The sequence below is a fragment of the Aethalodelphis obliquidens genome, unplaced genomic scaffold (genome assembly GCF_003676395.1).
Source record: "Aethalodelphis obliquidens isolate GAN/ISIS:26980383/991018 unplaced genomic scaffold, ASM367639v1 scaffold2, whole genome shotgun sequence".
Classification (NCBI taxonomy): Eukaryota; Metazoa; Chordata; class Mammalia; order Artiodactyla; family Delphinidae; genus Aethalodelphis; species Aethalodelphis obliquidens.
Genome location: NW_020837946.1, coordinates 65,374,801 through 65,395,979, shown reverse-complemented (window position 1 = coordinate 65,395,979; position 21,179 = coordinate 65,374,801). Strand labels below are relative to the sequence as shown.

Below are 21,179 nucleotides of genomic sequence, written 5' to 3'. Positions count from 1 at the left end.
AAGGTGAGAGATATATGTATACTCAGCCATAAAAAAGAATGAAATTTTGCCATTTGCAGCAACATGGATGGACTTGGAGGGCATTATGCTAAGTGAAATAACTCAGACAGAGAAAGATAAATACTGTATGATATTGCTTCTACGTGGAATCTAAAAAATACAACAAACTAGTGAATATAACATAAAAAGAAGCAGACCCACAGATATGGAAAAGAAAATAGTGGTTACCGGTGGGGAGAGGGGGAGTGGGAGGTACAAACTGTTGGTTGTAAGATAGACTCAAGGATGTACTACTGTAAAACATGGGGACTATAGCCAATAACTGTAAATGGAAAGTAACTTTTAAAAATTGTATAAAATTTTTTTTAATAAATAAATAATTTTTTAAAAAGAGCCAGCAAACTCCTGATGACTTCCTGTTTCTGGCTCTAGTCTTTCCCCAAATCAAGATACTTTCCTGATTTGGGGTGTCATGATAGTCACAAATAAACTCCATTGCTGCTTAGCTGAGCTTGGTTTCTGTTCCCCTAGGGAATCCTAGTCAGTTCACTCAGACTGCAGGAATCTAAATGCCCTAGCCCTTGAGAGCTCTCAAATACTGCTCATAGTTTGGGCATCTGACACCTCACCTATTCACTTCTTCAAGCACCGGCTAGAAGCCAGGCACATTTCCAGATACAGAAGTTACATCAGTGAACAAAGCAGATCAAATTCCTCTACTAGTTGAGTTTCTTTACTCTGACACATCAGATAAATGGAAAGCCATGCTGTTTTCAGTGCACGCATCACCCTTCCACCTCTGTATCTTTGTTCATAATCTTCACTTGACAGAGCTTCCTTCCATCTGTTCATGGAAAATTCTACCAATGTTTTAGGTCACATATTCTTTTTTCTCTAATGTCTTTCTTGTTTTCTCAGTAGGTAGAATCTCTTTTCTCTTGTTAATTACAGAACAACTTCGTGTTTTATTTTGCAGAATGTGGTTATTTGTTAAGTCGAAAGCATTGGGAGTAAGAGAATAAATGCCTATTTTGACAAACTCTGGGGGAAAAAAAGGCTGGCATCACACCCATTGTACAATGAGTATATTTAACGAGTAGCCTGTCATTCTGTACACAAGACATTTCATTCATCAGAGCTGAGCCAATTTAAAAACAATGGTAACTTTAAATATTCCTTATATTAGGCCTGGCATAAAGGCAAAGTATGAGATTTTTATTAAGTTAGTATAGTATACACTTAAACTTACATATTCCTAAAAGTTGGCAAAAGATAAATTAAAATGAGTCTTTATCTGTGTTCCCTTATAACACTACTGCTCTTTTCCCTTTTGGCTTCGTGGGAGAGTTTTATGTACGTATTTGCTTCCTAGATTCTAAACTCCCTGTGGAACCAGTCCTGTATTTTATTTACCTTTGAGTGGAAGTTAATTTACTTAGATATAATTTTCTCTTTCCCACTATTACGTTTCCAGTTTCAAAGAATGAGCAGGTAATTTCCCCCCCTTTTCTTCCCACCCTGAATGTTAGCCATTCTAGGAGATCCTCTGTAATTTCACCTTAGAAGGTGGAAAGAAAGTACTGGTCATTTCCTATGTGACAATACTTCTTAAACCTGTGAATACATGGACTTACTAAACTGGCTAAGAGGCTTGGGCTGTGCCTTTCCTATGAGAGAATTCCTAACAAGGCAAAGAGAATGAAAGCATAAGATGCCCTTTAGTCTTTGAAGCATCCTCTCTGCCATGAGGACTGGATTGTTCCTGTGGCACAGCTTTCATGAGGGCTAGGGGCAGCAATTCGCTGCTCAGAGCCCAATACAGAAAAGGAATATTGTAAAGGGACATCATCACTGTCAATAAATCTTAGGTGTTAAAGAGGAAGAGAAGTCACTCAGGTGGAAAAAGCCATGCCATGTCTTTTTGCCTGTCAGTACAGAGACAGCATGGAGAATCTCCTGCTGCAGTGAGAACTCTGAAAGAGTTCAAGGACAGAGCTCAACATCAGAAGGCTGAAGAATCAGTGCAATTATTACTAATATTTATTAAATATTTATTGAATATTATTTAATATTTTCTTATGTAGAAAATAAAGGGAATTTGTTATTAAAACATGCTGCCTGATGTCCAGCTCTTGGAGTTCTGAACATTTTACTTAGCTGCCTTACAAAAAGTGTTAATTAACTCTTAAATTAACTTGAGGCCTGGCGGGAAGAAGGGGATCATCCTTGATCTTTGGCCAAAAATTTCCCTAAGTTATGGTCAAATCATTATGTTTTGAATTTTGGATTCCCTTGTTCAGAGTTATAAATGACATTAGAGTTTTAAGGCAGAAAGTGTTTCTAGATTCTCCTGTAATTTGTTTGGGAATCTAGGCTCACTGAGCTGGTTTCCTTCTTGAAGGAAAGGGATCAGGATGCTGGTGTCTGGACAGTGGTCTGACCTTGGGATGGTGTCCCTTAGATATAGTGGTGTTGCCACACGGGCTGTGGGTGGTGACAGGCCTTCTGATGGAGTGATTTAATGATTCCAACATGGACAGAAAATACCAGAGTCAGAATATGAACGCAGACTTTATGATTCTAAATCCACAGGACCACTGTGTTATTACCTGGCTTCAAACCCTGGCTTTGCCCCCTGTGACTGAAAAATGGAACTCAGCTAAAGCACAGTACTAATGTGATACCATGGTAAACATCATTTTCCACTCCAGGGCTTTGCTTTTATAGGTATGAGTTTCCCAGTCCTTTTTTTGAACATGCAGCATTCTGCAAAGATTTACTACCAATTCCTTGCTCTCTCCCAAGCATTCACTAACACAGTGCCTTTAGCAGCCACTATTTTAGAAATAGAAATCACTTCCTAGCAGAAAATATGAACTCTTATCTAACTTTTCAGGTTAATTTATCCTTTTGAAAACGAGCCAGAAATAAATGTGGAATTTACTGACTATTAGATAAATAAATAAATAAACTTTAATTAAGAACACTCTTTTAGGAGGACTAGAGCCAATGAGTTTTTCAGCAAGTTTAAAGTTACAATTTCTTAACAACAGAAAATTGGCCTTTGGTTTCAGAACATTTTGTAGGTACTAGAAGGTAAACATTTAACACTAGTAAGGTCCATATGTCCCACTAGGAAAGAAAATCAACTATTTTTTCAAACATGATACCAAAATATTTGAGGGCCCCCCATTTGAACTTACTGAATCAAAGCTGTATGGGCTTGTGATTTCCCACTCATAGATTGTCATTTTTTTAAATCACCTACAATATATTCACCTTATATAATTGGAATTTGTTTTTATTGCCAATTTTATTCTAAGATGTTTCTCAAATGTCTATAGAATCGATGTGTTTGTGGGCACACAAAATTTTATTAAAAGTTTCTAAAAAATTGTTAAAATTACTCCCAACTCTCCCTCTGGTAGTGGAGGAAAATGAACGGTAAGGGTTTTTCTTACCTCACCACAATGCTGTATTTTAAAGCGAGAAAGTGAGGGAGGGGATTATGATGGAGATCATCAGATTCTCCCAGATCACCAGATTCTCCACTCCTTCCCTGCTATTCCATCCAAAGCAATGAAAGCCAGAATTTAATCATAAATCCATAGAGGATTATTCCCAGGGTGGCAGTTACTTCTTGTTGGAAGGTTCACTACAATTTCCTTTCAGCTATGTAGGTAGCCATTGGTGGTGGAGAAGGAAATAATGGTATTCCCACACCAAATAAACAGGTTTTATGGACAAGACATAATAATGAGCAAACCTGATTTCTCAAAGGGAAATTAAATATATAAATATAAAGCATCTGATGAGATCAGCATTGTGATATTGTTTCAAGATGGGTATTAAATTACAAAACTACTTTTTATCATTTCATATAATATTATTCTTCCTCTGTTATACAACCATCCAAGCAACACTCTTAAAATAACTCCATCATTTTACATTATATACATATATCATTATGTATATTATGTTGTATACTTAAAGCTAATACAATGTTATACGTCAGTTACATCCCAATGAAAAAAAGCACTCTAGTGTTCCATGTAAATGTCAATTTACAATCTTTTATTATTTGGGGGCCTGGTTTATTTTTGGTCTTTTTTTCCAGCTAAAGTGTAAGAGTATGCTATCAATATTTACTGAGGACAACCTCAATGTCATTTTTCATAACAACAAACTCTTTGCCTTTCCCTAAATAAGCCAGGAGCCATCATGTCTTCAATACTTTGCTTCCTTCCTTTCCTCTGCTTGGAGACCTCCTCTTCTCTGCCCACAATCCCTCCCTCTTTTATCTGTGCATGTCCTCATTGTCTGACCCTACCCCATAATCTCTTTGAGAGTAGGAACTGTTTTATTATTTTATTTCCTAAACATATTCCAGTGACTGTGGTTGAATGAAGGTATTTTCTGAAGATGAACTGATGGTATCTGCTGACTACTGATGAATCAAAATTCCAGAATGAAACGCCACTATAATTTACAGGTAGGACAAAATAACGTTTTCAAACCTCATAAAACAGAATGTCAACTGACATAAATATTATCTTCACCACTTCTCTACAGAGATGATAATTTTTGAGGAAGTGTGGAGCTGGCAAGTTCTTAGAGATTACTCAGACAAGGGATTTTACTTAAGGTATGAGGAATGATGTCAAGAGAAGTGATGTGACTTGACCAAGGTCACCTAGCTAGTTTTATCCCACAAGAGTCCATTCAATTGTTTTCCACAGTCTAACTATGAAGGAAATTAAAATTGAGTAGGTGTATCATCATATAAGAAGCAAAATGGAAGTGAGTGGAGTATTTCTAGATACACCACAATTGATTTTCACTCATGTTTTGACAGATGGATGTGATGAAGTGTATGACTGCAGTTACTGTTTAAGAAGGTGACAGACTAACCAACATTGGTTTAACCAAAGGATAAAGAAAGTGACCGTCCTTCAGTCTAGCTCCACATACTGATCTTAAATATTAACCACAAGATATTCAAGTTCAAGGGCGTGAGTATCAGGTACTCAGAGTGTAACATTGACAGCTTTCAGAAATGCAGACCCAAAAAGAGTGCCAGGAAATATCCAAGAAGCAAATGGTCTTGAAGCTGTATAATTTCTTTGAAAAGCCAAAATGTAATCTAAAAACATATTGTCTGTTTCTTTAGGCTGATAAACCATATATATATGGCAGTTATCTTTCATATATGAAAACAAAATTTAATGTTTCACATGCCTAAGCTTTATGCCTCTTTCTCTAAATATATAAAGGCTTCATAAAGCTTTGACTCTTGAAATAAGATCAAAGATCACAATATTTAAAGCATTATGTCCAGATCTACTGCCACAGGAGATTAAAGAGAGAAAAGAAATATCAGTGTAAATTAAGAAAATGCATGAACAGTTATAAAAAATTAAGTTACTGTGCTGGGTTCTCTTCTGTCTCTTTCCATCCTCTTAAGTCAATTAAACATTATGCTTGGTTTTCGCCTGATCTATTTCATACAGCAATTTCCCCCTTTGTAAAGATGAGTCAGTTAAAGCTAGTGTTAAGAAAAATATGCCTGATTACTTATTGGAACCAAAACATGTTTGCCATTTTAATATATCTTGAAATCAACCAAATCACTTTATTTATTGAAGAGGTTTAATTAGATTTTTTTATAAAGAGGACTTTATTTAAACTAAAGGAAATAGCTGATATTTATGAAGACAACTCTTTATTTACAGAATAAAACTGAACTTTGCTAAAACTTAGCATAAGCAAACATGTAGTTCCTGTTCCCCTAAAGGATTCTTACTAACATCTTTTTCCTTTCATGTTCAAAGGCGGAAAGCCACTGACTTTACCAAAGAGCATAGCAAAGCTATTCATAATGTACGCATGTCATTAGGATTAGGTGCTGCCCTGTTTCTCTGGGAAATTTACACCTTTCACACAGTCCTAAACAGTTCTGATCTTTAGAAATCCATTCACAAATGCACACAAATCACATACGATTACATCTCTCCTCCTCTCTTCCCTTGGGAAATGCAAGAATTCCACCTTAGGCCACATAATGGACAGAGGTTCTTCAGGGCCCACTTCAGGGCTTCACACTCTTTAGGATAGATTGGCGAGTGACTGGGGGAAAAGGCACATGAAAGGCCAGATGGTAATTACATTTAGCCTAGTCCTCCTAGAAGGCCTGGAAATTTTGTGGCCCATGAACTGAGTTACTACTCTTGGGATGGTCCCTATTCATATCAGATAGCACAGCACCGGACACCTGGGATCCTTCGGGTCTCAGGTGTGGGAGAGAGGTGCTGGGGAGCTGTACTCCCATGTCTATGTGCAGACTCCTATACCTGGCTGTCTACAGTTGGACTAAAGACAACTGGATTCATCTACTCATTATGGGATGCTAAAATGACAGAATCACTTAGTCTCAATGTTTTCCATGGCAATTGATACATAAGGAAGCTCAAAGACTGACACACTTGTTTCTATGTTCCATTCAGTCTCTTTGAAAGTCTTATATTCTGGTTGTTATCATTACCTCACAGTAACCTGTATTCCTCCTCTCTGCAGGGAAGAACAAGCTGAATAAGCAGGAAAGGGCTCCTTCTGGGTCTGCACCTTTTTAATGAACATATATGGGATGTGACCATTTACATTTACATTTCTGCTCCCCTTAGTTTTGCTGCAGCTCAGCAAATACAGAATGTGGATCTTTCCATGACTTCAGCAATGATAAAGCTCAGAAAACCATTTGCCCTACTTCACGTGGTAGCTGCTGCCCCACAAGACAGCAGTACCTTTATCCATAATTTCATCTGCCCAGATTCTCCTCTCCAGGGTGTCACAACAGAGCTACACTTCCATGAAACATCTATTGCTTTAAAATTGCACCTTTGATTTAGTCAGGATCTTGGCAGAAAATAGAGTCTACACTCAAAAGGGGCTGAATGAATACAATTTGATGGAAAAAAATGCTAAGTAGGTTCAGATGGTTGATGAAGCACGCAGGAACCAGCAGTGGAGAGAGCCAGACACCCCTGGGTTTTAACAGGCAAGGAGGTGAAAGCAGCTCTTTTGCCCTTTTCCTGTTTGCCCATTTAACGGTTCACTGAGATTCTTCTCCCTTTTTTCCCTTTAAAAACTGCTGAGCAGAGTCTTAGGAGTTGGTCTTGGGACATATGTCCAACTTCTCCCCAGATTGCCAACTTTTCTGGTTAAGGAATCTTTACTGTCTATTGACACTTGCCTCTTGAATTATTGGCTTTTGAATGGCAAGCAGCTGAACCCGAGTTCAATAACAGAGGAAACGGAAGCCCCAGCTCCCAGTGAGAGCGGGAGCTTTGGCAGACCTCAGCAGGAGGTTTACCAGAGGAGAATGCAGCCACCTAGACTAGAAAGTAGGGGGTGGTGGGGGCAATCCCTCAACTTTCCATCAATGCCTTCCTTGGGCTAAACCCAAAAGAACCCAGAAGACAAGGGCTCCCAGATTATGTCTAACTATGGAAAGTGGCCTTTGGGGACTGAGGGTCTTTCCGGAGACTCGCCCCTTGTTTGACTTCTACCTGACATTTCACCACTCTCACCATTCCCTTCTCTGGACTTCGCATTCTACGGCTGCTGCCAGGGCTCCAGCTCTTGCTGGGCTCTGGAAATGCTGCTCTCTCCATTTGCATATTTAGTCCTCCCCACTGGTGCATGTCCCTGGGCCTCATCATCTTGTTTTGGTTCCTTGAACCTACTTTTCCTTTGCATGCACAGCAAGGATGACTTGCAAGTTCCACAGATGTGAAGGGCTGGTGGGAAGTGGGGAAATAACAACGTGTCCCGTCTTATCTCTAAAAAACACTTCTTTCTCTTTGCGTAAAAAACAAATGAAATTAAACTATTTTACGGAAATGAATAAAATCTTCAGGATAAGAGATTCTGTTTAATACCCTAACCCTTAGCACAGTGCCTAGTATATGGTAGGTACTTAGACGTTAGTATTTTCAAATCAATTCTGATAATGATTTAAGAGGAATAATAATGAATATATGCCAGAACCTTGAAACCTCACGGCAATCTCATGAAATAAATACTATTATTATTATCATTATTTTATAGATGAGGAAGCTAAGTTTTTGTTTTGTTTTGTTGCTACTTCAAACAGTGCTGGTGCAAACATCACTTTACAGATGGTTTTCCCACTCGTACAGATACTCGTATCTGTAGATACATTCTCAAGAAATGGCTCTGCTGAGCGGAAGGGAATGTGCCTTTTAACTCTGGTGGCTATAACTAGATTTTCCTACAAAGGCATGGCACCATCTTATACTCCAACAGCAGCGTAAAAGCCCTGTTTCCCACACCTCTGCCCTCATTAGGAATTATCAAACTTCTTACTTTGTTAACCAGGAAGTGAAATCTAGGCCAAGTCTTGACTTTGCCTGAGAGTTTCCTATAGGACTTTACTAGGAGGAACACAAAGATGTGTGGAGGAGAAAGAGAAAATGTGTTCCAAGAAGAGGAAATATTGTGTACAGGACAGATTTCAGGTTGGGACTGTGGAAATGGTTAGAGTTTGGGTAGGTGGGTAGATGCCAGATCACATAGCGCCCAGCACACCTGCTACAGAAGGAAAGATGGAACCGTGTTCACAAGGAAACCAGGAGAGTATGATGTTGAAACGCTAAAACCAAGTATTTTGGTTTTTCTTTCCACCAGTTTGAGGGAGCCATCTCTTTCCTGTCAGAACACTGACAGTACTAGTAGTCTTTATAATTGGCTTATTTGCTCCTAAAACCACTTAAGTCAAGGTGGATGTGGGTATGAGAGGGCTGACTAACTGTCAGGAGGACAATGGTTAGAAAATCCGGAGACCAAAACATTTCTTTTCCTTCTGATGTCCTGATCGTGCTAATATAAAGTTTTCTCTAATGCTTTTACTAGAAACTGCACATTTCCCTTATCCCAGTATTATATAATCAGAGTAATAGTCTTTAGAAAATTTCATACAGAAAATGATACCTCTTCTATTTCCCTTGTATCCTCAAATGAGACAATCCCAACGAAACACTGACAACTCTTTCAGATATCCTATTTCACTACTTTACTTTTTGGACATAAAATATAATGTCACTTTATCAGAAAACCATAATTTCATTTTACAGAACAAGAAGGATTAATTTTTCACAAATCAGCATATTTATCAGACAAATTCCAGATCATGAGACATATGTGATTAGTGATGCATTTGTAGGATAAATGATTAAAATGGCAGTATTGAGTCACTTATTTTTCTTTAATTATTAATGGACATATGACATGGGTCTATTAAATCTAATCATCTTGGATTTGGTTGATATTTGGATGCTCATGGTCCAGAGTTAATCTCATTTACAAAGAATATTAGAATTAGAAAAAAATCTGAGGAATTATTTAATTTATGCTCTCAATTGTCAAAGAATTTAACTTGGCTTGGTAGAAATTTTGTTTGGCTTTATCTTTAGGCCCAAACCATTTCTCAAAATAAATTAAGTAAATCAGTGTAATTTTAAGTTTCTTTTCCAGTCATAGGTACTTTCTCCCCATAGTTGTTCCTTCTACTCTGAAGAAAAATGTCTACATTTCCTAGGCTTTTCAAATCTCTCAAAGGATTATAAGCCTGATAATATAATTATGTAATTATCATATAATTAAATTATATGTAATTATATATAATACAATGATTGTATTATATTATTCAATATATTATGATAATATATGATTATATGTAATATAATGATTATTACCCTGATAATATAATTTTTAAAGAATAGGGGCTGACATATTAGGAAAAAACAAGTAAAAATACTAGACATAGGGTTGGCTAGTTATCTTGGGATACTGCAATTTTAAAACTATCTTTAGGGGCAGGGTGAGAGAGTCCAGGTAACCATCCATCCTTGGTTATCCTTGTCCCACCTAATCTCCAGTTCCTGATGCCTCAGTGCTTTGAACATTTGTCCTTGAATCTAGCATCTTTTGAGTCCCAGATCCTGATATTGATATAAATGTCCTCTTTGCTCAGAAGATATTACACTAGGAGGACACCCTGGGACAGCTTGATATGTTGGGGACTGTCTGATGCCAAATATTATTATAAACGACTATTTTCTGAACACGTTTAATATGTGAACAACACTGCAATAAACCACTTGACATACATTATCTCTTTTGAATTCTGACAAGGGGATAGTACCATTCTCACCTGGCAGCTAAAGGGATTTTCAGAGAGGTTAAATAAATTGTCCGTGGTCACAGAGCTAACCAGTGATAAGGAAGGGGATTGTCTGACAAGACATTTATACCCCTAACTCTGCTGGGGTAGGGTGTAGCTTGAGAACTTCCACTCTCAACAGAAGACTCTAATATTGAGCTGAGTCACAGCTTCAGAAAAAATAGAATTCACATATACTACCAGTTCATTTGAAATTCATTGTTTTTAATATCTATTTAAATTATTCTCTATTGTATAATTTTTCCCTGAATTAATATTCCAAAATGGAATAAAAGATCTTTTAAGTTCTTCTCCGGTATTTACTTTAAGATCAAATAAAGATGGAAGTGACTGGGATCCTGGTGTTGGGAAATGAGTCATTTAAAAGAAGAATTTATATTTGATGTTCGGAATAATTTTTCATGTTGTAAATCTGAGAAACTCTGTATATCAAACCCAAAAGATTTCTGCTCAAGGTAAATAAAGAAAGCAGCATGAATGATTGAGAGTTGCAAAGAGTTCCAAATGTATTGCAGCCATAAGTGAACCACTTCTTCCTTTTGGAATTTGATTTTTCCTTCTAGATCTCATTGGCAAGTTGCTATTTAATTGACCTGAGTGAATAGTTACGTAAAGTCCAAAATACAAAGGAACTAGGTAGCATTAAGTGACATAATGCAGGTGCCTATGATGAGTATAATAAATGGTGTGTTGAAATCATCCCATAAGCACTTTAGTAATGCATATGAAGAACAATCAATTAAGCATATTATACAAATAAATGTATGATAAATTGGGGAAAATGTATTAATCCTAGAAACTGAAACAAAAAATTGGTAGTACATCTCAGTCCTTACACTGAGTGCTTTGGAGCAGGAAGACCCTTGAAATAGGTCTTTATCAGAAAACACTTAGAAATTATACTCACCAATATGTTGAAACTACATACACTAGGGAGTCTTGCCTCGTAGAATAGTAGAAAGAGAAGTAGATTTGACATCTGGAGATACTGAGCTTTTATTTTCTTCTCTGTAAAATGAAAACACTAATGGGACCTATCTTATAGGGTGGCTGTGGGTCTGAGAAAGGGCCATGTCTATAAAATTACTTGGAAATACAGATACAATCATTCAAACATAAGGTATTATTATTTTGATTAATCAAAATGTAGTTACCTGGCACATTTTTATATCTACATTTTAGATTAAGTCCCTTAATTCACAGATATCTTAGAATAACACAATTTGAATTTTTAGTACAATATGTTTTGAGAAGAATTTCTAACTCTTGGGGGGAAAATGTGTGTGTGTGTGTCTGTGTGTCTGTGTGTGTGAGTGAGTGTGTGTGTGTGTGTGTGTGTGTGTGTGTGTGTGTGTGTGTGTGTGGCTTATCTATTTCCACCACGCATATCAGCTCCAGAAAATGCCTGGACTAAATTGCTGAAGTTTGAGGTAACAATTCATGGGCAGATATAATTTAAAATTCTGAAACTCTAGCATGCAAATGTATAATTTTATGGGCCAAGAGCGATCATTCAGTATGACTTCTAAAGACATGTAAATGAACTTGTTCTATACCTGTTCCAGCCCCATGACTTTATGATTTTGTGATTATAGAACATGACCTCAACTGCCTTCCAGGAAGAGGAGAAAGTCCTAAACTGAAGGTCCTTAATCTTCTAAATTCTTTGATGGGTTTGCGCATTTACATCCAGATATAAGAGCGTGGAAAGCTGGACTACCAGGCACACTAGAAGGAAAAGAACTTGCAGTTCTCAGAACATCTTGCAGGGAGCGGGTGGGGAGCAGAGATGGTAGAGAAAGGAAAGAGAATATGGGGAAGAGTAGCCCAAATCCTTAGTGAAATCTATTTAACTCAAAAGATGATTGGTATGCATAAATCCCTGGTAGAAACTAGTGACAGATGGAATCTGGGTCACTTTTTTAGAGTGACGAGTATACATGGAGCTGGGACTCCAGGACATAGAGGAGGATGCAAGATTTTAAGTCCCTGAGAAATTGCAGAAGGGTTTGGGGACCTCCACAGACTATGGCACTGGTAGGAATTTGAGACAGTTATGCCTAACTCTTCAAGGGGACAAAGAGCTTATAGCTGAGTTATACAAGTAAGACATATATCTATTTATTCATTTGGAATTTTTAACCTGACTGCTTCCAAAAGGAGAAATTATACATTGTTTTATTATTTAGTATAATAGAACTTTATGTAGAGGAGTTAACAATGGTTCTCAAACACGGGGAGGGGATGATTAGGACGTGAGGAGGCAGGAGGGGCAATTTTGCCCTTAGCAGAGACGTGTTCATGTCTGAAAATATTGTTGATTGTCATAACTGGGGGTTGTTGCTGGCACCTTTTGGGTAGAGGCCAGGGATGCTGCTCCACATTATATGATGTACAGGACACACCCCACAGCACAATGTCAGTTGTGCTGAGCTGAGAAGCCCTGACTATGCCAACCTATCATTTTACAAATAAAAAACTGAACATCAGAGCGGGTCAGTGACATAGGCCAAGTCACACAGCAAGCCAGCAGAAGAGATAGGCCCTCTAGTGTTTTTCCCATCACACTATGTAACTTCTGAAAGCTAAAAATGGAACTGTTGGAAAATAAAGCTTCTTATGAACAAATTTAGGTTTAAGATGTACTAAGTAAATGCATAAATCTTTAAAACAGAGTACTGCTTACACTGGGAAATCTGGGCCACCAGGAAAACAGAAAACAATTATGTAACATATCTTTGAAATATATTCAATAATATAAAAAGGACCTATTCGAAATATATTATAGTAAGAACTATTTTTTATGAGATTTAACCAAAGTCCTGCCCAGCATAGCGGTTCTCAGCCTTTAGCAGCTTCACGGTCACCTGGAAGGCTTGTTAAAAGACAAATTGCCCCACCCCAAACCCAGAGGTTGTGACTCAGGAAATCTGGAACAAGGCCTGAGGATCTGCATTCCTAACAAGTTCCCAGGTGATGCTGTTGCTGCTATTGTTCAGGACATAACACTTTGAGGTAACACTGGCCTAGCATTTGGTAGGTACTCAACTGGCCTAGTATTGTAGGTATTTAAAAAACATAACCTCACCAAAAGATGTAATCTCACTTTAGCATAGATTAATTAATAGGGCTAATTCACATTTAGAAGAATATATCCTACTGATGGCCGAACCAAAACTAACTGTAGACCTCACGTAACTCAAATACCTTACTTTAGAAATGAAGAAATTAATATAACTTTTAAGCTACATTACCAGAAAGAATTCCTTTTAACAATAGCCAATAGAAATAGTATTAAACAAAAATCATTTATAAACAATTAGAGCACTGACAGTGTTATCCTAAAGATAAAAGATTGTAAGTACAACTAAATATGTATGCATTATTGTTAACATTATGTTTAGGAGGAATATTCTCAATGCCAAGCTAAGTAAAACCCGGTCTGATGGGGCCCTTATGCCAAGCTAAGTCTATGGGGAAAATGCTTATTGAACATCAATAATACACAGTCAGGCCCTGAGGGACCATAAACATGTACATGTTTAATCAATTAAATATAGCATAAGATGATAAGCAGTATATTCCCATTATAAATAATCCATGTGCCACTGTTAATCTTGATTAACAGAATGAAAAGTACTCTCAAAGAAATTCATTTTAGTAACACTCATTTACATTCCATTCATTTAATTAAAAGAATGCAACAAATTTCAGATACTTTAAAACTACCTGTGTACCTAGTGAGTGTGCTCCAATTAACCTGCCTCATGCCGGTCTTCACTTAGAAACACCCAATGACTGAGTAGTCAGCATCCTCTTTATCTCTTTAAAATCATGAAGGCAGTTTACACAGCCTTTATTTTCCTAATCACGACATCCTGTCCAAGGCACTGAACTTTGCTTGCCAAGGGCACGCAAGAAGCCAAACCCTCTCAAATGTGCTGTATCTATCTTCAACTTTTAAAATAACACCTATCCTTTAAATCAGGTGCCATTTGTTGTCTCATAATCTCTGGTTAAATTTTATTAAAATTTTTTCCCCCAATATTACACTGCTGCCGCAATCTTACCAGGCTTTTCTGCAGCATTCAATAAGAGTCTCCCGTTTTAACTAATTCCCGTACCAGGACACAGTGTGAGAGTCTAAAACAGAATCAGCATGATATCAGTTCTACTTTTGCTCAGAGAATAAATAAGTGTTCATGCTAAACCTGGGATAATGCTTCCAAGCACCCCATACACAGCAGTGTGAACGAATGCAGTTAATCCAACACTAGTCAGGCTTGTATCAAATGGCGCTCCTACTGCAGTATTCACCTTGGAATAAGTAGGCAGGATTTATTATTTGTTGAAGTCACATAACTGCCAGGTTATGCAGGCTCTGTTCTCATACTATCACAAACAATCACAACAGAAGACAAATACAGGAAAACATAAAGCTCATTTACAAGGGAAGCAAATTTGCAATCAGACAAGGGCAATGTAACAGCCAAGAACTGCAGTAAATCTCTTACAGCTAATAGCCCCATCTAATAATGCTCTCCTTCAATGCCTCTGAGCAAATGGATTGCATTCAGTTTAAACAATCAAATCCAACATGCATTCCTCGATAGTTAGAGATGATGCTTGATAAGCAAACTCTAATTTATGATTCATTTACTCTTTAACTGTCTTAAAGCTAGGATTGCTGGAAGACATCCTATGCTTATTCAAGCATGCTGACAGAACTGAAATCTCTTAGTAATTTCCCTCTACACCTCTCAGCATGGCTGACAGGCAGCTGCCAAGACTATAGCACATAAACCACTGATTCATGCAAAAAATATTTACCCCCAAAAGATGGAGTAAAAGCTCAGCTTCCTCCAGCTTCCATAGCCCCTGAAGTGTTAATCTGAAGGAAGAGTTCCATGAGTTTTCACAGGCCAGCAGTGTGTCTCCTACACTTGACCTAGACAGCCTTACATAACGAAGCATCGGAGCTGGGGAGCTTGCTGAATGTCATCACCAGCAAGAGTGAGGAGTATTGGCAGCAGCAGGCAGGCGGGCAGGCTGGGAGTTTGCATGGAAATCAAGAAGTCTTGTCTTTCTCTTTTCAAATGTTTTGGAAGGACAGTTAAGAATAGCTCAGAAACTGGTCCCGTTCATTTTGTGGGGAGAATGACCAGAAGCATAGAAGCTAAGTCTTCCAGCAAGTACAAGATACCTCTTTCGGTGTTTGCAGTAAACCTAACAGAATGACTGGCTGTCTGTAAAGGACTGTGCCATGACACCTCAGATGAAGGGAATGGTAAAGCAAAGTAATGACTCAAAGGCTACCACGGAGCTTCTACCTTTAACTCATTGTGGTAAGTATAGGGGAATATGTGTATTTGTAATAGAGGAATACTTTCAGGTGTGAGTTGGTTTGCAGGATGATAACTAAAGGATTTGTAAAGAGTGTTCATGTCCCTTGAACATCTTATTGTAAGCAAGATGATAGCATTTATAATCCTGTGTATCAAATTCAGAATGCGGTGGGTTAAACTGGCTGTGTTTGATGTATTTCAGTTTCAGATATTTTCATGAAAGTAGTAAGAGAAGCAGGTACCTCTCTGTGGTGGTTTGCAGATAACTATCAAATGTGTTAATTACTTCTACTGTCTATACTAAAAAGATTTGAATTTCAGCATTCAGATTTTGCGTAAAATGAATCTTTTTTTAGACTTTGAAAGCAGTTTCTCAGAATAAGGCAAGAGGATCACTGTGCTTTTAAATAAGCTTTCTTAGACTCACTCCTGGATATCTGGGGGATACTTTGGAACAGCAAATTAAAAACAATGCACTCTACATCTAATTTTCATTCAATTACCTAAAATGCGTGCAATACAAGTTAGGTCCTTAAAACCTGGAAATAATAAAACCGGTCCTATATTCTGATCCTGAGTAAAGTGATATGGTATTATTAATATGATATTATATTGTTTAATTATATATAAAACTGTGGTTTTGTATGGGATGTGGACTAAGATATATAATTCCCAAGGCAGTAGAAACAGAAAAGAAGCCATGCATCTTTTAAAACTAATCTTAATGTCCTGCTCTTAGTCAGGAAACTTGTCTACTAATGCATCTCACCGAGAATACAGGAGGGAAATAAGAGAAGCTTAGGTCTACGAAACAACACAATAGTTTAATTCCACCCCATCACGTAACCCCTAAGGAAACAGAGGCAGAAAGAAGTTAAATGATGGGCTGATGGTGACACGAAGAAGTGAGTAGAAAGTGGTTTTCTTGATAGTCACCGGTATTTTGCTGACCATACCACAGTGAATAACTGTCCTTTAGTACTGGTATAAAGGCCTGATGTACAATAATTTTTTTATCATAGGAATGACAGAACAAAGTGGAATAGCATTAAATATCTGCTTCTAGCAGTATTCTGATTTTTGAAAAACAAGTTTTGTAGTGGACAGAATGAGAAATTTTCTTCAATTATTTCTCACAACTGTAATGAACATACTGGTATGATAGTTAACTAAAATGTCAAATTATGAAATAGTATTCTGAACATTCAGCACTGGATACCATGTTGGTGGTTCAAGTTCTTTTATTTTGTTGATATTGATTGTGGTGCTAGGCTTATCTGTCTCTTGGAGAGCTAATGTACATGAAATAACCCATAGGAAGCAAAGGACTGGAAAATAGAATGTTTCAAAAGAGATTCTGTCTTGTTACTTTCAAGCAAACTGAGCCTTTTGTAGTCAGGCACTTGTTTTTCATTTTTGCATCCCTGCCCACAGCACAAGGGTTACTGCACCCTCAATAAATGTTTGCTGAATGAATAAATGGAGGGGTGAAATGCATCCACATTGACCCTTCTATGAGAGTTGCATATGTTATTGCCAAGTAGAATTCCTTGGAGGAGTCATTTTAAGGAAAGTATAAGAATGATTTATGAATGTATGACTTAAATAAGTGCCAAAGTAAATGAATGCTCCTGAAATGCTTGTTTAGAAACTGCTCTTACAAATTTTTTTTTTAGTGTATTCCTTGCAACCTAATTAGATCAACTTGGTATAGGTTTGACAGCCCGTAAGAGATAATCCCACTTTCACTAGGTTAACCAAATAGAGGTTTTGTTTTACTCAAGTGACATTAAGTTGAAACAAGTGACATTAAGGTCAAATGACATTAAGTTAGGATTTCACAGTCCTGGCAGACCCACAGTCCTCAGGGTTCTAAGCTCATTTTTCCTTCCACTTGGCCATCCTTAGTATGTGGCTTTTATCCTCTGATTTGTTGCCTTGTGGTCTCAGAATGGCTCCCTCACCTCTTGCATCCTGACTACGTTCTAGGCAGGAGGACAGAAAGTGCAAAAGGCAAAAGGCAAAAGGCAAGTGCTAGCTGGATCAGCTCTCTCCAAGAGCTTTCCCAGAAGAGACTTTGACTTACGTCTTCTGGGTTGTAACTGTAAAAAATGCCACCCCTCCTGTGGGTGGGGGGAGTCTGGAAAAATTGTGTTTTTAGCTGAACTCATTGCCACCCCCAACAGAGCTGGTGTTCTGTTTTTAAAGCAAAGTGAGGTGCTTCCATTCTCCCTTAGCATACAGTTTTGGTGATTCTGGGAAAATTCTGAAGTGTGATCATTTAGTTTAAGCTGATTTATCTTTCAAAAGAAGGAAAAGTTTTCTCATTTTATATCTGGCTCTTCTATGGAAAAAATTATCCTACTTTTGCAATAGAACGTTACCTGGGAAACAATGGATTTATAACTACACTGTCGTCAAATAGATACAAAGAGAAAGCTGGAGATAAACTTTTCAGAATGAAAAAGGGAAAATAATCCCATCTGCCATTTCACCTCATACTCAGCCCATAATCACAATCAAGGTTGTCTAAAGCTGTTTCTTTCTGGAAAGATTCTATAAAAGATTCTATAAAAAATTCTATAAAAGATTAAATGGACACTGAATTAAAGCTCTAACCCTTAAAATTTATGCAACTACTAAGTAAAATGGTATCTCACTAATTTAGAAAAGAGGCTTTTCTTCATTTGTTTCAGTTTTGTCTGTTGTCTTGTTGGAATCAGCTAGACTGAAAAGCACATGGTGCCTCCCGCTGAGCCATGGAAAACTTTATCAGATAACCCAACTAGGTCACAAGAGTGCCTCTCTAAACCAGAAGCTGTTCTTTATATTGTCTGGAATAATACTGACATCTTTTAAAAAACCTGGAACAAAATGACCCCTCAAGCCAAAAGTTTTACTTTAAACTTATAGAGGGTTCCTGGGCACAGAAGAATAGAAGCTCTCTAATCTTAGAGGAAAAAAATGATGCCATTCATAATTTCTACCAAATTTAACTTTTAAAGGAAGATAGTTGACTTCTGAACCCAAGTCACAATCACCTTGAAATAACCTATTTGGAAAAAAATTGAATATTGCAGTAGCTTCTACATCACTGAATAGCCATGAGGAGCAAGGTATTTATTTCACTTTCTTACAGAAATAAGTGAGGCAATTCTTTGCAGAACACCAAGACTATTCCCAGCCTAACTGGAAACAGCAAAAATAAAATATGTTTAGTACCCGGCAGGTATGAGTTTTACAAGTCGCAAACTCAAGAGAGAACAAAATTGCAACTTTCTTCATTTCCCTATAAATTAATTTAATTTCTATTTTACTGTCCCATTTTTGCCTAATGGCAGAAAACGTAATTATTTCTAGGTCAGCTCAATCACTTTAATACTTTTTCGGTTATCTCAGGTTTAGCTCAGTAAAATGTGAGATTTTAATTTTTGCCCTTTCTATTAATTAGAGTTAACACTAGCTTCGGCAACAAGTACACCCAAAAGTCTTGGTAGCTTAGTACAATGAAACTGTATTTCTTACTCACGCAAAGATCTACGTGGTTGTTCCTGGTTGGCAGGCGGCCTTCCACATGATGATTCATGGATCCTTCTTGCGGCTCCTCCTGCCTCTAGAGTAAGATAACAAACAAAAAGAGATCGTGAAGAGTTACACATACCTCTTCAGCCCAGAAGAGGTACACATGACTGGCTTACATTTAAATGGTGAGGAATAGTCACATAGCTCCACCTAGATGCAATGGGAGGCTGAGAAATGTTGTCCCTGGCTGGGCAGCCATTTTTCAGAAGGGAGCATAAGTTATTGTGGTCATCAAGCTCTCTCTGCCTACTTTTCATCTTTGCAGTTGAAGCATCTTTTGAGAATATATCATCTTTTGCCAATTATTGTCTTTTGAGATTAAATTAGAGAACTGAGGGCTTCCCTGGTGGCACAGTGGTTGAGAATCTGCCTGCCAATGCAGGGGACACGGGTTCAAGCCCTGGTCTGGGAAGATCCCACATGCCACAGAGCGACTAGGCCCGTGCGCCACAACTACTGAGCCTGCGCGTCTGGAGCCTGTGCTCCGCAACGAGAGGCCGCGACAGTGAAAGGTCTGCGCACCGCGATGAAGAGTGGCCCCCACTCGCCGCAACTAGAGAAAGACCTCGCACAGAAACTAAGACCCAACACAGCCCTAAATAAATAAATTTAAATTAGAGAACTGAGAGGATTTAACAGTGGGTGTAGCGGATCTCTCCTTGTGTTGGTGGCATGATTGGTTATATTTTGCACCTGGAAATGAGACCGCATCCTTTTTCTTCCACCTAAGGAGATCAGAGAAACTTTAGTACAGGTATTCAAATGTTTACATTATAGTACCTGAAATTCAGGTCTATAGTTTTACATTTTAAATAAAGTACCCCAAATTGGAACAGTTCCATATGCTATGAGAAACATGGCTTGTTTATATGAATTTTGAAAGAACAGTTTCTAAATCCATTCTGAACATAACATCCAGCTAATGCTTGGGTATCACTTTGGCATTTCAGGCAGGATGTAAGAAAATACAAGGAGGAAGGGTTGCAGCCTGTATCAGGAAAGCGAATTTCTCAGAAATCCTCAGCAGACTTCTTCATGGGTCTCACTGGCCAGAATTGTTATATGGCTACTTATAGTGGCAAGAGAAGAAGCCGGGAAAGATAGCTTTCAAGTTGGATCGTTAGATGTTTCAAACAAAATTGGGGTTCTCTTAATAAGGAAGAAGGAGAAAAAGAATAACTGTATCTGTCTCAACACTAATAGCTCAATTAATCAGCCTGAGGGGATTATAAACTATTTTACACTTCCCAGAGGGCTTAGTACAAGTGGTGTGTATGCGGGTGGGTGGTGGGAGGGCGGAGAGAGCGAGAAAGAGAAAGAGAGGGAGAGGGAGAGGGAGAGGGAGAAGAGAGAAAGGGACACAGAGAGAGGCATAGAGAGAGAACATGGAACTGAATGAAAGTGACTTGATATTATAAGAAAACTGGGGTGGTAAAGACAAAGATTCAGCTCTAGAAAAGAAAATTCTAGAGACCTCTGAGATAAACCCTAAATAGTTAAAAGGCTATTCTGTAATAATTAAGAAGTAGATTAGGTATCAGTAGAAACAGAGAGAAGTGGTCTGAAAAATATATTATTGATACATACCTGAAGCAGGTATGTTTAAATTAGTGCCCTTGAGTCTGTGTTGGAATTGACAAGGATGAGGCTCACTCAGTCCGTGTGGTAGTGGCCTGAGGAATCTGGTTAAGTGATCTCTTTCCTTAGGGAGCTGGGGAAAAGCAATTGCACATCAGTGATGCCACAATCCAAAGTCCAGTTTGTCCATCTAAACGTGTGGACAATAAGACGGGCCAGCTAATGTGGTGACTAACGTGAATGGTGGCCAGTGCTGACGAGGTTTTCTTAAGCTCATTGTTGAGGTTTTGTATCTATTGCTGTCCTGCACTGCATCTGTTGCTCTGAATCAGATGACTTCCAGCAGGAGAAAAGGAGGAGAGAAGGAGAGAAGGAGGGAGGAAGGAGACAGAGACAAAGGGAAAGAGAGACAG

The 21,179-nt window shown here is 38.0% G+C and overlaps 1 protein-coding gene across 1 annotated transcript in view; it reads right to left on the bottom strand.

Annotated features, from left to right (window-relative positions):
- Nucleotides 1-15,316, bottom strand: part of SCN1A (sodium voltage-gated channel alpha subunit 1) — a 161,074-nt gene extending 145,758 nt beyond the window's left edge. Inside the window, exon 1 of the mRNA XM_027129294.1 lies at nucleotides 15,092-15,316. The gene's annotated coding sequence lies outside the window, so the exon portion shown is untranslated. The remainder of the gene's footprint in view (nucleotides 1-15,091) is intronic.
- Nucleotides 15,317-21,179: the final 5,863 nt, after the last annotated feature.